Source organism: Pongo abelii, chromosome 18 (genome assembly GCF_028885655.2).
Source record: "Pongo abelii isolate AG06213 chromosome 18, NHGRI_mPonAbe1-v2.0_pri, whole genome shotgun sequence".
NCBI lineage: Eukaryota > Metazoa > Chordata > Mammalia > Primates > Hominidae > Pongo > Pongo abelii.
This window is the reverse complement of record NC_072003.2, coordinates 12,909,690-12,924,524: the sequence shown is the minus strand read 5'-3', so window position 1 is coordinate 12,924,524 and position 14,835 is coordinate 12,909,690.

Genomic DNA, 14,835 nt, shown 5'->3' with positions numbered 1-14,835 from the left:
TTTGTGTCCCCACTCAAATCTCATCTTGAATTGTAATCCCCAGGTGTTGAGAGAGAGACCTGGTGGGAAGTGATTGGATCATGGAGGTGGTTTTCCCTATGCTGTTCTTGTGATAGTGAGTGAATTCTCAAGAGATCTGATGGTTAATTAAGGCAGTTTTCCCTGTTCTTGCTCATTCTTTCTCTTCTACTGCCCTGTGAAGAAGGATATGTTTGCTTTCCCTTCCACCATGATTGTAAGTTTCCTGAGGCCTCTCCAGCCATGCGGAACTGTGACCTCAATTAAACCTCTTTCCTTTATAAATTACCCAGTCTTGGGTATTTCTTTATAAGCAGTGTGAGAATGGACTAATACAAAGTCCAAGCTATTTCTTGAAGAATGAGTAAAGTCAGCTGGTCAGAGAAGGGACCAGGCATTCCAGAAGGAGGGAACAACCTGAACCAACATCTGGAGGCTTAGCAAACTGTGAGCATTGAAGGCAATGAAAGAAGGTGAGAACAGCTGGATCAAAGGTCCTGGCTGGTCACGTGGAGGGAGAGGAAGCTACAAACACAGACTGCTGCATGGTTAGCTAGGAGTTTTAGCTTCATCCCGAAGGCAATGCTGAGCTCCTGATGGACTTAAGCAGAGGTCCTATTCGCATTGTAGAAAATGACTCTGTCAATTATTTGGAAGATCCATGAGACCAGATACAACTGGAGGCAAGAGTCAGACGTGCAAAAATGTTAAGAAGCTTGTCAAAGGTCAACCAGTTAGCTGGGAGGTGAACAAGCTCTAGAACCAAAGTATTCTACTCTGCTACTTTTTCCACAGTATCATTTGAATTATGATATTTTCTTTCTTCCTCAAGTTAATTAGTTTTAATTTAGTCTCAAATATGTACCCCGTAAAGTGAATTCAGATTTGTGTATCTTCCACATTCTAAACCTAGTTGAAAGTTTTTAACTCAGCAATTCTACTTTTCATTATTTATATAGAGGAGGCTGGGTGCAGTGCCTCACACCTATAATCCCAGCATTTTGGGAGGCCAAGGTGGGTGGATAACTTGAGGTCAGGAGTTTGAGACCAGCCTGGCCAACATGGTGAAACCCTGTCTCTACTAAAAATACAAAAATTAGCCAGGCATAGTGGCGCGTGCCTGTAATCCCAGGTACTCGGGAGGCTGAGACACGAGAATTGCTTGAACCCAGGAGGTGGAGGTTGTAGTGAGCCGAGATTGCGCCATTGCACTCCAACCTGGGCAAAAGAGTGAGATTCCATATAAAAAAAAAAAGTGAATTTATATAGAAGAAATAATTGGACAATGTGCAAAATGACAAAAGATATTTATTGCAGCATCCTTTATAAAATTGTTAAATCACCTAGCTGTCCATCAATAAAGAATTAATTAAGAAAAAATAAGGTATAACCAGACACTGAAAAATTATGCAGTGATCAGAAAAGGAAGAGACAGGCCAAATTAAACACAAGATACTTTTTTTGGCCGGATGCAGTGTCTTCCCAGCATTTTGGGAGGCTGAGGCAGGCAGATCACTTGAGGCCAGTAGTTTGAAACCAGCCTGGATAACATGGCAAAACCCAGTCTCTACTAAAAAATACAAAAAGTAGCCGGGTGTGGTGGCATGTGCCTGTAGTCCCAGCTACTCCTGTGGCTGAGGCATGAGAATCACTTGAACCTGGGAGGCAGAGGTTGCAGTGAGCTATGATTATACCACTGCACTCCAGCCTGGGTGACAGAACAAGACTTTGTCTCAAAAAAAAAAAAAAAAAGTAAAAGATAATGCTGTATTACTGACTTAGAAAGATGGTCATGATATATGGTTTGAATGAAAAAAAGAAGACTATGATTAGTACACATATCATCCAAGTTATTTTTTAAAATCTATGTGTTAACATATGTCCAATAAAACACTGAGAAGATACACATCAAACTTGTGATGGAATGACAATTTGAGGGTGGGAAATTTTCTTCCTAAAGTAGAAAGTACTTTCTACTTTCTATACTTTTGTATTGTTTGGATTTTTATAATGAGCATCTATTACTTTAAAAAGATTTTTTAAAGCATACTGACAGTATCTATGCGGCCCCTGCAATGAATACCAACAAATTACTTCACTCCCTTAAGTCTCAGCCACCTGAAAAGAAAGGAAAACGTCAACTTGATAAGCCACAAATTGTCATTAAGAATAGTCAAACATTAACGACAAACCTTCCAAAGAACACAGTGGCAAGTCAGGCCAAGGTTTCCTGGCTTCAGAGTACAGGTTAAATGCCTTGCTGCTGAAGACTGTTTTAAAGCTACACTCCTTGAAAGAAAGCTGTTTCCTATCTTAATATATAGTTAACATGGCCAGGCGCGGTGGCTCATGCCAGTAATCCCAGCACTTTGGGAGGCCAAGGCAGGTGGATTGCCTGAGGTTGGGAGTTTGAGATCAGCCTGACCAACATGGAGAAACCCTGTCTCTACTAAAAAAATACAAAATTAGACAGGTGTGGTGGCACATGCCTGTAATCCCATCTACTTGGGAGGCTGAGGCAGGAGAATCCCTTGAACCTGGGAGGTGGAGGTTGTGATGAGCCGAGATTATGCCATTGCACTCCAGCCTAGGCAACAAGAGTGAAACTTTATCTCAAAAATATATATATATATATATATGTGTGTGTGTGTGTGTATATATATATATACACACATACATATACAGTTAACATTAGCATTGCTTTGTTGATTTGGTAATTATGCATCCAATACACCAGCTTACTCTATACAGATATTTTTCTCCAAGTGGGTCATGTTCTTGTACCGTCACTCTTCAGTATCTGGCTTTTAACACTACAGATAAGGAGAGACCAGTTCTATTGTTTACCACTGAACAGCAAATGCCCTCTCAAACCTTGCACTCTCCATAAAGCAAGGTAGTGGCAAGGTAAAAACAAAACAAAAAACACCTTTTTGCCCAGGACCAATGGTCTCCTGGGATGCAAGACTTTTCAGTGCTGCCAGGCGTGGTGGCTCACACCTGTAATCCCAGCACTTTGGGAGGCTTAGGCAGGCGGATCACAAGGTCAGGATATCGAGGCCATCCTGGCTAACACGGTAAAAACCCGTCTCTACTAAAAATAAAAAAAAAATTATCCGGGCGTGGTGGCGGGCGCCTGTAGTCCCAGCTACTTGGGAGGCTGAGGCAGGAGAATGGCGTGAACCCGGGAGGCGGAGCTTGCAGCGAGCCGAGATTGCACCACTGCACTCCAGCCTGGGCAACAGAGCGAGGCTCCGTCTCAAAAATAAATAAATAAATAAAATTTAAAAAAGACTTTTCAGAGCTAAAAATAGGATAGTCCCAGGCAAACCAGTATGGCTGAACACACTAATAGTGGCCACTGTTGGGTATGGCATTTTCTTGTCTTTCTTTTTTTTTTGAGACAGAGTCTCCATTTGTTGCCCAGGCTGGAGTGCAGTTGCGCCATCTCGACTCACTGCAACCTCCATCTCCCGGGTTCAAGTGATTCTCCTGCCTCAGCCTCCTGAGTAGCTGGGATTATAGGCGCACGCCACCACGCCCGGCTAATGTCTGTATCTTTAGTAGAGACGGTTTCGCCATGTTAGCCAGGCTGGTCTCAAACTCCTGACCTCAGGTGATCCACCTGCCTCTGCCTTCCAAAGTGCTGGGATTACAGGCATGAGCCACCACGCGCGCCCTCAGATGACATTTTTTACACTTCCCCTCTTCATTTCAGCTTTCTCTGTTGGAAGAGATTGTTATTGCTACTCGGAGACCACGGAGTGTGATTTCTCACAAAGTACTCATTACCTGTATAGCCAAATTCCACCAAGTGAACACTTGCTATGTTCAAAGGAGGTCTTTCAGGTGGAACTTACTGAGCATTGATCTCCATTTTTCCTGCTCAATCTTTCAGCAATGTTCACAGCATAAATAGAACAGCAATCTTTTTTTTTTTTTAGACTGAGTCTCACTCTGTCATCCAGGCTGGAGTGCAGTGGCACAATCTTGGCTCACTGCAACCTCCACCTTATGGGTTCAAGCGATTCTCCTGCCTCAGCCTCCTGAGTAGCTGTGACTAAAAGCATGTGCCATCACACCGGCTACTTTTTGTATTTTTAGTAGAGACGGGGTTTCACCATGTTGGCCAGGCTGGTCTCGAACTACTGACCTCAAGTGATCCACCCGCCTTGGCCTCCCAAAGTGCTGCGATTACAGTCATGAGCCACCATGCCCAGCCCTAATGTTTGCATTTTAATCGCCTCTGTGTCCCCATCGCACTTGGCTCAGGCATTTGCCACAGGCTGGTCTGTGCTGTAATCTCTTTGAAATTCTGTCCCCAGTGGATGGGGGGAAAGGAAGCAACTCTGTCTTCCTTGAAGGAAGCAACCCTGCCTCGGTTTCCTTCCCTTCCAAGTCACCTAGCAGAGCCATCTGCACAAAAGGAATGAAAACGTGTGTTTGCTGAATCACATTAGACTTTATGTTACATCCTATTCTCGTGACTGTAGCTCCAGATTATACAAGCTACATCTAATTTGTCCAACATTATTTTCTCTTAATCTTCCACTTCTCTCCAGCTCTGTGCTGTGTACAGTTCTGTCTGAAGTCTTCCTCCATTCAAACTCTAAAAGGAAAAAAACTCCCTCTGATATCCATAGGGAGGGAGGTGCCCCCCTAGAGAGCAGAGATGTGTGAGAAAAGAGACCAGATCCCAAAGTGCAATTTGTCTCTCTTTGAGACGCATGATTCAGAACAGGAAGAAGAGGAGAGAAAGGAAAGGGGAAGGGAGGAAGGGACATCTGAAGGGATGCTGTCAGTTGTTATCCGAGGTTGGCAGCGTTCTGATTTTATATATATTTTTTTTATTTTATTTTATTTTATTTTATTTTATTATTTTATTTATTTTATTTTATTTTTGAGACAGAGTAGCTCTGTTGCCCAAGCTGGAGTGCAGTGGCGAAATCTCGACTCACTGCAACCTCCACCTCCCAGGTTCAAGCGATTCTTCAGCCTCCCGTGTAGCTGGGTGTACAGGCACGTACCACCATACCTAGCTAATTTTTTTGTATTTTTAGTAGAGACAGGGTTTCACCACGTTGGCCAGGCTGGTCTCGAACTCCTGACCTCAAGTGATCCACCCGCCTTGGCCTCCCAAAATGCTAGGATTACAGGTGAGCCACCTCGCCCAGCTGGTTAGCTTTAGAAACAGGGTCTCACTCTATTGCCCAGGCTGGAGTGCAGTGGCACAATCTTGGCTCACTGCAGCCTCATACTCCTGGAGTCAGGCGATCCTCCTGCCTCGGCCTCCCAAGTAGCTAATAATAGAATTAGAGGCACACTACCGCACCCAGGTAATTATTTTTATTTTTGTAGAGACAGGGTCTTGCTGTGTTAGCCAAGCTGGCCTTGAACTCCTGGGCTCAAGCTCCTGCCTTCTGCCTCAGATTACAGGTGTGAGACACTACCTCGCTGCAGCATTCTTTTAAATGACATGTGCCCTCTTTTATAACTTTTGGTATTTTTTTAGTTTTAAAATTTCGAGCATTAACCCTGTTTTATTATCAGAATAAAAGCAATGGTGTTTTGGGTTTTTTGTTGTTGTTGTTGTTTTTGAGACGGAGTCTCGCGCTGTTGCCCAGGATGTTGTGCAGTGGTGCGATCTCAGCTCACTGCAACCTCTGCCTCCTGGATTCAAGTGATTCTCCTGCCCCAGCCTCCCTAGTAGCTGGGATTCCAGGCACCTGTCACCACGCCCAGCTATTTTTGTTGTTGTTGTTGTTGTTATTTTTATTAGAGGAGGAAAACCAGTGTCATTCCTTAGTGGTCATCTGTGGGTTCTGTTCTGCAAGCATCCATTGTTCTTTTTCTCATGACAGCACCTCCAATGTCTTGCCATGGGAGAATGCACCTCACCTGTGAAATGCTGTCTTAGGGAACTGGCATTCAAGATGCTCTCCTTCCTAGCCAAGGGTTGGGTCTTGATCCTAGCTGGGCCGATACACTTAGGCTAAGTTCTTGCTGTGTTTGGCTTTGACCTTAGCTTAGCTTCTTCCAACCACCATTGTCCTGAGACTGGAGAGGTTTCCTTGCCTGCGAGCAGCAGTTGCAAAGCTGGCAGGAGGCCTTAGGACACAGGGAAAGTTTGCAAGAGTCAGCGTTCCTTCTAAAAGTGCTTATTTTAGGAGTTTGCACACACAGAAGATGGGATGATTTGCAAGCAACAGAAATGGACTCTGGTTAATACAGAGATCTTCTCTGTGTTCTCCCGCAGGTACTTGAATCTTGGGGACAGTGGCTCAGAGATGCAAAAGAGCAGGACTGATTCAGCCAGATGACAGTACCCGGAATTTTCTGCCATCTGGAACTTCCTAGTCACCAAGGTTCCTCTTCTCTCTAAGGTCTGGCTGTTTAGCTTTTTCTTTTTTTCTTTCTTTCTTTTTTTTTTTTAAGAGGCAGGGTCTCACTCTGTCTCCCAGGCTGGAGTGCAGTGGCCCAATCATGGCTCATTGTAACCTCAAACTCCTGGGTTCAAGCAATCCTCCTGCCTCAGCCTCTCAAGTAGCTAGGACTACAGGTGCACGCCCCATGACTGAATAATTTTTAGAACTGTTTTGTAGAGATGCGATCTCCCTGTGTTGCCCAGGCTGGTCTCAAACTCTTGCCTCTAGCAATCCTCCCACCTCAGCCTCCCAAAGTGCTAGGATTTCAGGCGTAAGCCATTGTGCCTAGAGCTATTTTTTGTTTTAAATTCTGGAAGGATTTCCAGATACATTCTTTTTCCTTAAGTTCCTGTACTTTGCAAACTTATTTAAATAAGTTTACTTACTGCGGATCACAGTAAGAAATACTCAGAGAGCCAGATGGAGTGGCTTATGCCTCTAATCCCAGCACTTTGGTAGGCTGAGGCAGGAGGCTCACTTGAGCCCAGGAGTCCAAGACCAGTCTGGGCAATAAAGCAAGACCCTGTCTCTACAAAAAAAAAAAAAATTAATTAATTAGTTAGCTGGGTGTGGTGGCACCCACCTGTAGTCCCAGCTTCTCAGGAGACTGAGGTGGGAGAATCACTTAAGCCCAGGAATTCAAGGCTTCAGTGAGCCATGATTGCACCACTGCACTTTGGCCTTGGTAACAGAGTGAGCTCGTGTCTCAAAAAAAAAAAAAGAAATACTAAGAGTGACCCAGTATGTACATACACACATAGGCATAAGTAAAACAAAAGTTGGACAAAATAGGCCGGGCATGGTGGCTCATGCCTGTCATCCCAGCACTTTGGGAGGCTGAGATGGGTGGATCACTTGAGGTGAGGAGTTTGAGACCAGCTTGATCAATACAGTGAAACCCCATCTCTACTAAAAATTAGCTGGGCATAGTGGCATGCGCCTGTGGTCCCAGCTACTCAAGAGGCTGAGGCAGGAGAATCATTTGAACACGGGAGGTAGGGACTGCAGTGAGCCGAGATCACACCACTGTACTCCAGCCTGGGTGAGACTTGCTCCAGAGAGGGAGACTCTGTCTCAGAAAACAAACAAAACAAACAAACAAAAGGTTGCACGAAATAAGACTTACCTTTAGCAGCATAGATACAGCTTTCTATTTCCTATTTCCATTTCATTTTTTTTTATGCTGGTTACACCCCCTTAAACTAATTTAAAGTTTCATGCATGAGGCTTTAAATCTCACACTTGGAAAACCTCTGAGTTTTCCAAAGTTCATTGCTGTTGCTTGCAATAATCCTGTCTCTTGTGTGTGAAAACCCCAAAATGATCATTGATGTAATGGAACATGGAACCTCACAAACTTTTTCTCTTGGGCAATGCAGCAGCAGGATAAGCTCTGGCAACAAAAAGCCACAAATGTTGGCTGGGAAGAGCCAAGCATAGCATTGAAGCCAAGCAGCCAGAACTTTCTCCTCCCACAGCAAGCAAAAACCCAGCTGTGGTTGGGCGTGGTGGGTCATGCCTGTAATCCTAGCACTTTGGGAGGCTGAGGCAGATGAATCCCTTGAACCCAGGAGTTCGAGATCAGCCTCAACAACACGGTGAAACCCCGTCTCTACTAAAAATACAACAATTAGCCAAGCATGGTGGCTTGTGCCTGTAATGCCAGCTACTCGGGAGGCTGAGGCAGGAGGATTGCTTGAGCCCAGGAGGTGGAGGCTGCAGTGAGCCAAGATCACGCCACTGCACTCCAGCCTGGACAATAGAGCAAGACTCTGTTTTTAAAAAAAAAAAAAAGCCCCAGCTGTGATGTGACTACCTTTTACATGCCTATTATTTGTCTAGGCTAGGGATCCATGAGCCTTCAGACCAAACCCAGACCAATGCCAGTTTCTCTATGGCCCCTGAGCTAAGGATGACCTCTGCATTTTCTTTTCTTTCCTTTTTTTTTTTTTTTTTTTTTTTGAGACTACCTCTACATTTTCAAATGGCTATGGGAAAACATCAAAAGAATAATGATATTTTATGACATGGGAAACTTATATAAAATTCAAATTTCAGTGCTCACCAATCAAGTTGAAATAAAACATAGCCACATCCATTCATTTAGGTGCCTGTCTATGGCAGCTTTAGGCTACAGCTTTGGAGTATGGTGGTAGAGCTGAGTGGTTGCAACAGGGGCCATAAGACCTGCACACCCTAAAATAGTATCTAGCCTTGTACAGAAAAAGTGTATCAGGGCTGGGTGTGATGACAAACACCTGTAATCCCAGCCCTTTGGGAGGCCAAGGCAAGAAGATCACTTGAGGCCAGGAGTTCAAGACCAGCCTGGGCAACATAGTGAGACCCCATCTCTACCAAAAAAAAAAAAAAAATTTAAAGAAAACAACAAAAAAGAAAAATTTGCCCATCTCTGGTCTAAATACTAGATGGAGATTAAAAATAAAGTAGGCCGGGCGCAGTGGTTCATGCCTGTAATCCCAGCAATTTGGGAGGCCGAGGCGAGTGGATCACCTGAGGTCAGGAGTTCGAAACCAGCCTGGCCAGTATGGCGACAATATGGTGAAACCTCGTCTCTACTAAAAATACAAAAAATTAGCTGGGCGCGGTGGTGGGTGCCTGTAATCCCAGCTACTCAGGAGGCTGAGGGAGGAGAATCGCTTGAACTTGGGAGGCGGAGGTTGCTGTGAGCCAATATCACGCCACTGCACTCCAGCCTGGGTGACAGAGCGAGACTCCGTCTCAAAAAAATAAAAATAAAAAATAAAAATAATGTTAAAGTTTGGTCCCTGCTCTAAAGGAGCTTATAATCCAAATGGGTGAAATAGTCCCAAAGCAACTGAAGCAAATCAAGAACAACTAAGCATTTAACTCTATGTGATGGAGAGGTTGTGTCAGAAAGCCAGAAATGGAAGAAATCCCTCAAAGGAAAAGGTGACGTGGAAGGGGTGAGGGCTTCTGGAGGAGCTGAGGCTGGAATCTTTGTTGATTCCTGAATTTCTACATGAAAGGGGCTCAGAAACAGTAATTTGAATGGGGATTTTCATTTCCCTTTACTTAAGAGGACTGATGGAATCAACTGTGCATATCAAATAAAAGAAGTGGGGGAAATGGAGACAAATGGAACTGCCACAAAGAGAATATAGTATCCAGGCCAGGTGTGGTGGCTCACTCCTGTAATCCCAGCACTGTGGGAGGTCGAGGCAGGAGGATCATTTGATCCCAGGAGTTTGAGACCAGCTGTTTGAGACCAACATGGTGAGACCCCATCTCTACCAAAAATACAAAAAAAAATTAACTGAGCATGGTGGTACATGCCTGCAGCCCCAGCTACTTGGGAGGCTGAGGAGGAAGGATGCTTGAGCTCAGGAGGTGAAGGATGCTCGAGCTCAGGAGGTCAAGGCTGCAGTGACCTGTGACTGCGCCACCGCACTGCAGCCTAGGTGACAGAGCAAGGCACTGTCTCAAAAAGAAAAAAAAAAGGTAGTATCCAGTTTAAGCAGAAAGGAAGAAAAAAGGAAGGCAGAACAGCACAAAGCAGGGAATGATGACAATAACAACACCAATAATAAAAGCAGCTAACATTTATCAGGTCCTTCTCATGTGCTGGGCACTGTGATCAAAGCCCTACATACATCATCGTGTTGAATGGTCTCCATAACTGTTGCAAGGTAGCTACACATTATCTCCATTTTACAGGTGAGTACGTGAGGGCACTGTGTACAAAGAAGAGGAGATCAGTCTAACAGGATCAGAGATGTATTTTAGAGCAGCAGGAAATAAGGTTAGGGTGGGAGAGAGGAAAGATGCGGATTACAGAAGATGGGGAAGTCCAGGCAGTGTCTTTAATCCAATTAAAAAGTAAAAACAAGCCAGGCATGGTGGCGCACCTGTAGTTCCAGGTACTCAGGAGGCTGAGGCAGGAGGATTGCTTGAGCTGAGTTCAAAGCTGCAGTGAGCTATGACTGCACCATTGCACTCTGGCCTGGACAACAGAGCAAGACCTTGTCTCAAAAAAAAGTAAAAATAAGATAATACGGTAGAAGAGCTTGGGATTGGCATCAGAGGCAAAAGGAAGCTTTTGAGCCAGAGGAACATGGGCTGAAATAAGAGTCATTAAAATACTGGTCAGGCCAAGCGCCGTGGCTCATGTCTGTAATCCAAGCACTTTGGGAGGCTGAGGCAGGTGGATCACGATGTCAGGAGATCAAGGCCATCCTGGCTAACATGGTGAAACCCTGTCTCTACTAAAACTACAAAAAAAATTAGCCGGGCGTGGTGGCAGCCGCCTGTAGTCCCAGCTACTTGGGAGGCTGAGGCAGGAGAATGGTGTGAACCTGGGAGGCAGAGCTTGCAATGAGCCAAGATCGCACCGCTGCACTCCAGCCTGGGTGACAGAGCAAGACTCCGTCCCCCCCAAAAAAAAAAAAAAAAATACTGGTCAACAGAGCTGAAGGCAGGAGGCATCCTATATAGGTTTCATGGGAGTGTCACGCTATGCTCAGCCTATTAAAGATTCCAACAACCAAGAAACCTACATCACTCAATTTCACCCAGCAATTTCCAAACTTGTTGACCACACACTCTTGCCTCTTTTTCTTAGAAAACCTAATAACAGCTGCTATGCCTCCAAACATAGTTTAGAAAATGCTGCCTTCGAGAAAAAGCCCACAGTCATGAGAGAAATCATTTTATTTGGACAATGAGCACCCAGATGGCTGATTTTATAAATGTGGCAAAAAGGCAAATTGCTACTTGGGATTTCTATCTTTAAATCCTGCCTCTGGTAAGTGGAGTCACCAGATCTTTATACAGAGAACAGCGTATGCCAAGCTAGTAAATAATCGAACACCAAGGGGTTTAGACTCACTAGCCAACTCCAAGCTGCTTTGCTTTATTTTTAGATAATAGAAATGGCAGCAGAGTAAATACTGTAAATCTAGATGCCTGATTCCAATCCCCCCAGGGGCCAAAGTAATTTCTCTTTCAAGGCCATTTTTAGAAGCTTGTTAGCTCCTTCATCCCAAATGTCTACCTCCCTAGGAAGCGAAGCAACTCACCTCAGTTGCTTTGGAATCAAATACCTGGGTGCAATTTAGCAAATGCACATGAATTCCTGCTGTGTGCCACTCCCTGTGTTCGCAGCCTCTTCTTTGAAGGGAAGATCTGTTAACCAGGTGGGTTGGTAATCATCAGCCACAGGGTGATGTGGTAATGATCTTGACCTTAAAAATCTATTTATGTACTGGTTGTTTTCAGTTCACAGGGCAGCCAGCAATTGGATAACCAGCAAGTGCTCTCTAGCCAGCCCTCTCTGTTTGAATCAAGTTAAACATCTGGTTGATGCTTTCAAAAAGTCATATCAGACATTTGGCATCAAGAGATAAACGAACATCTGGACAGCTAATTGACCAAATTTTCAGCCATTTTTTCAGCACACCTCTAAATTCCATGTTTCCAGCACAAACATTCACTGGACCAGGTTTCATTTGAAATCACTTATGCTCTAAAGGGTCATTTTTTGAACTGTAACTCCTGAGACCAAGTAACTTTCTTTATGTTCGAAAACTGTGGTTAATTAAGAACCTGAATTCTCACCAGGCATGATGGCATGATGGCTCACGCCTGTAATCCCAGCTCTTAGGGAGGCAGAGGCAGGAGGATAGCTTGAGCCCAGGAGTTCGAGACCTGCCTAGGCAATATAGCGAGACCCCATTCTCCACAAAAAGGAAAAAAAAAAAAAAAAAAAACTTGAATTCTTACTGCTTTCTTTCAGGAGAGTGCATAATGTTAAAAAAAAAAAAAAAAAAAAAAAAAGAAAGAAAGAAAGTGGGCTTGGATGGAAAACTGCATTGTCTAGAGGTTACCTCTCCAGGTTATCTGGTCTTTTGTTGTCTTTGAGCTGTTTTACAACTCTGTAAGTAGTAGGTAACTGACAACAACACAAAAATAATTCCTATACACATCGAATTCTGTCCTGTTTCATAGAAGTCCAATTGACTTCCCTTTCCCTCATGGAGAAACCAAAGTTACTTTCCTTTGCACAATCATGTCGAATTCTTGATTTATACATCAGTCTGTTCTTCAGATTCTTTTAAACTGGTAATAAGACCTACCTGGTTCCCTCATTGATTCAGTAGAATACAATCTTCAACACTTGTTCATTTTTATATCTTTACGAGAGTCAGGATTTTACCTTATTCTGAAAATTATCTTTGAACAGCAACATGGGAAGATACTCATTTTTTGTCCTGAATTTCCTCAAATATGCCTGTGACTCCTGCCCCGTGCCCCATTAGAACTATGGGTGGATTTCTAGTGCAACTGACACATTGTCATGTAGTAGGCTGTTTCTTTGAAAAATGCATTCGCTAATGGATAATTATCTTTTCTAAATACAATTTATTGTGCTTCCTTTTTTTTCAGAAAAGGAACTAAATTAATGGAAAGGCTAGCCCACCAAATAAAGGTTATACATCTCTCTGCCCATGAACAGTTGTTGAATAATGGTTGCAAATAATAGTAGCAATAGTGTCCTTTGTATTCAAAAAAGCCTGGCTGACCCAGGGCAACAGAATTCATGGGTTAAAATGTTTTCCCAGTGGTGATGATAGGTTTACAATTTTGGATTCAATTATTTAGTTTACTGAGAGCTTTCAGGTGTTGGCAATCATGGTCTGATAGAGAAAGTCCTTTATTAGTCAGATAACTATTTTACCTAGCTCCTTTTTAAAAAAATTTATTTTATTTATTTTTATTTTATTTTATCTTTTTGAGATGGGAGTCTGTTGTGTCGCCCAGGCTGGAGTGCAGTGGCGCAATCTCGACTCACTGCAACCTCCGCCTCCCAGGTTCAAGCAATTCTCCTGCCTCAGCCTCCCAAGTAGCTGGGACTACAGGCGTGCACCAACATGCCTGGCTAATTTTGTGTTTTTTTTAATACAGATGGGGTTTCGCCATGTTGGCCAGGCTGGTCTCAAACTCTTGAACTCAAGTGATCTGCCTGCCTCGGCCTCCCAAAGTGCTGGGATTACAGGCATGAGCCGCCACAGCCGGCCCTGGACTGGTTTATGTAAAGCTACTTGGAGGATTCTAATGTGTCATCAGAGGTGGGAATCACCCAGGACAAGACTGTCCACAGCAAGAACTATTTTTATTCTATGCGCTATAGAAGTAATTGAAGCAATGAAACTTGGACTACACACACACTGTCCTCCTTATGGGGAATAAGACACGCCTGAATCATTGGAACACCTGATTTCGTGGCACACCTGTAAACTAAATTTATCTAAGACCATTAAAGAAGGAGCTATGGGCCAGGCACGGTGGCTCACACCTGTAATCCCAGCACTTTGGGAGGCTGAGGCGGGCAGACCACGAGATCAAGAGATCAAGACCATCCTAGTTAACATGGTGAAACCCCGTCTCTACTAAAAATACAAAAAAAAAAAAATTAGCCAGGCATGGTGGCGGGTGCCTGTAGTCCCAGCTACTTGGGAGGCTGAGGCAGGAGAATGGCATGAACTCAGGAGGCAGAGCTTGCAGTGAGCAGAGATCGTGCCACTGCACTCCAGCCTGGGTGACAGAGTGAGACTCTGCCTCAAAAAAAATAAAAATAAAAATAAAAATAAAAAATAAAGGAAGAGGAACACATTATTTTTCCTCCCCTGCCGCACCAAAAGAAATGCTCATTTCAATTTGCAAAAATGGAAATGCCATGTGTCACCTGCTGGTCTCTTTCCTCTGCTGGTCCCTTTCATGATTTTCTGTGTACTCTTTGAGGTGATAATGAAGAGGAAACAGCCAGTTCCTAGAAACACAACACCTTTCGGAGAAACCTTACCATCAGTGCTCTCTGCAGTGACACAAATCCCCCGCATTTTGGTAGCAGAGTAGAGGGTTGCTGTTGGGAGGGTATTCTAGTCATCCACCTGGAGCATTTTCTTTGTTATAAGTGAAAGTGACACTTTCTCATTCACTTCAATTTGTACTAAGTAGGAATCTTTCCGGGCAGGAATGTCTTAAGGAAAATCAAATCCATTTTGCATGGGGAGATTTCTCTTTTTTTTTTTTTTGAGACGGAGTCTTGCTCTGTCACCCAGGCTGGAGTGCAGTGGTGCTATCTCTGCTCACTGCAAGCTCCACCTCCCGGGTTCATGCCATTCTCCTGCCTCAGCCTCCCCAGTAGCTGGGACTACAGGCGCCCGCCACCACGCCCGGCTAATTTTTTGTATTTTTAGTAGAGACAGGGTTTCACCGTGATAGCCAGGATGGTCTCAATCTCCTGGCCTCGTGATCCGCCTGCCTCGGCCTCCCAAAGTGCTAGGATTACAGGCATGAGCCACCACGCCCGGCAGCATGGGGAGATTTCTTTATGCTCTGGGAAGCTGGTAAT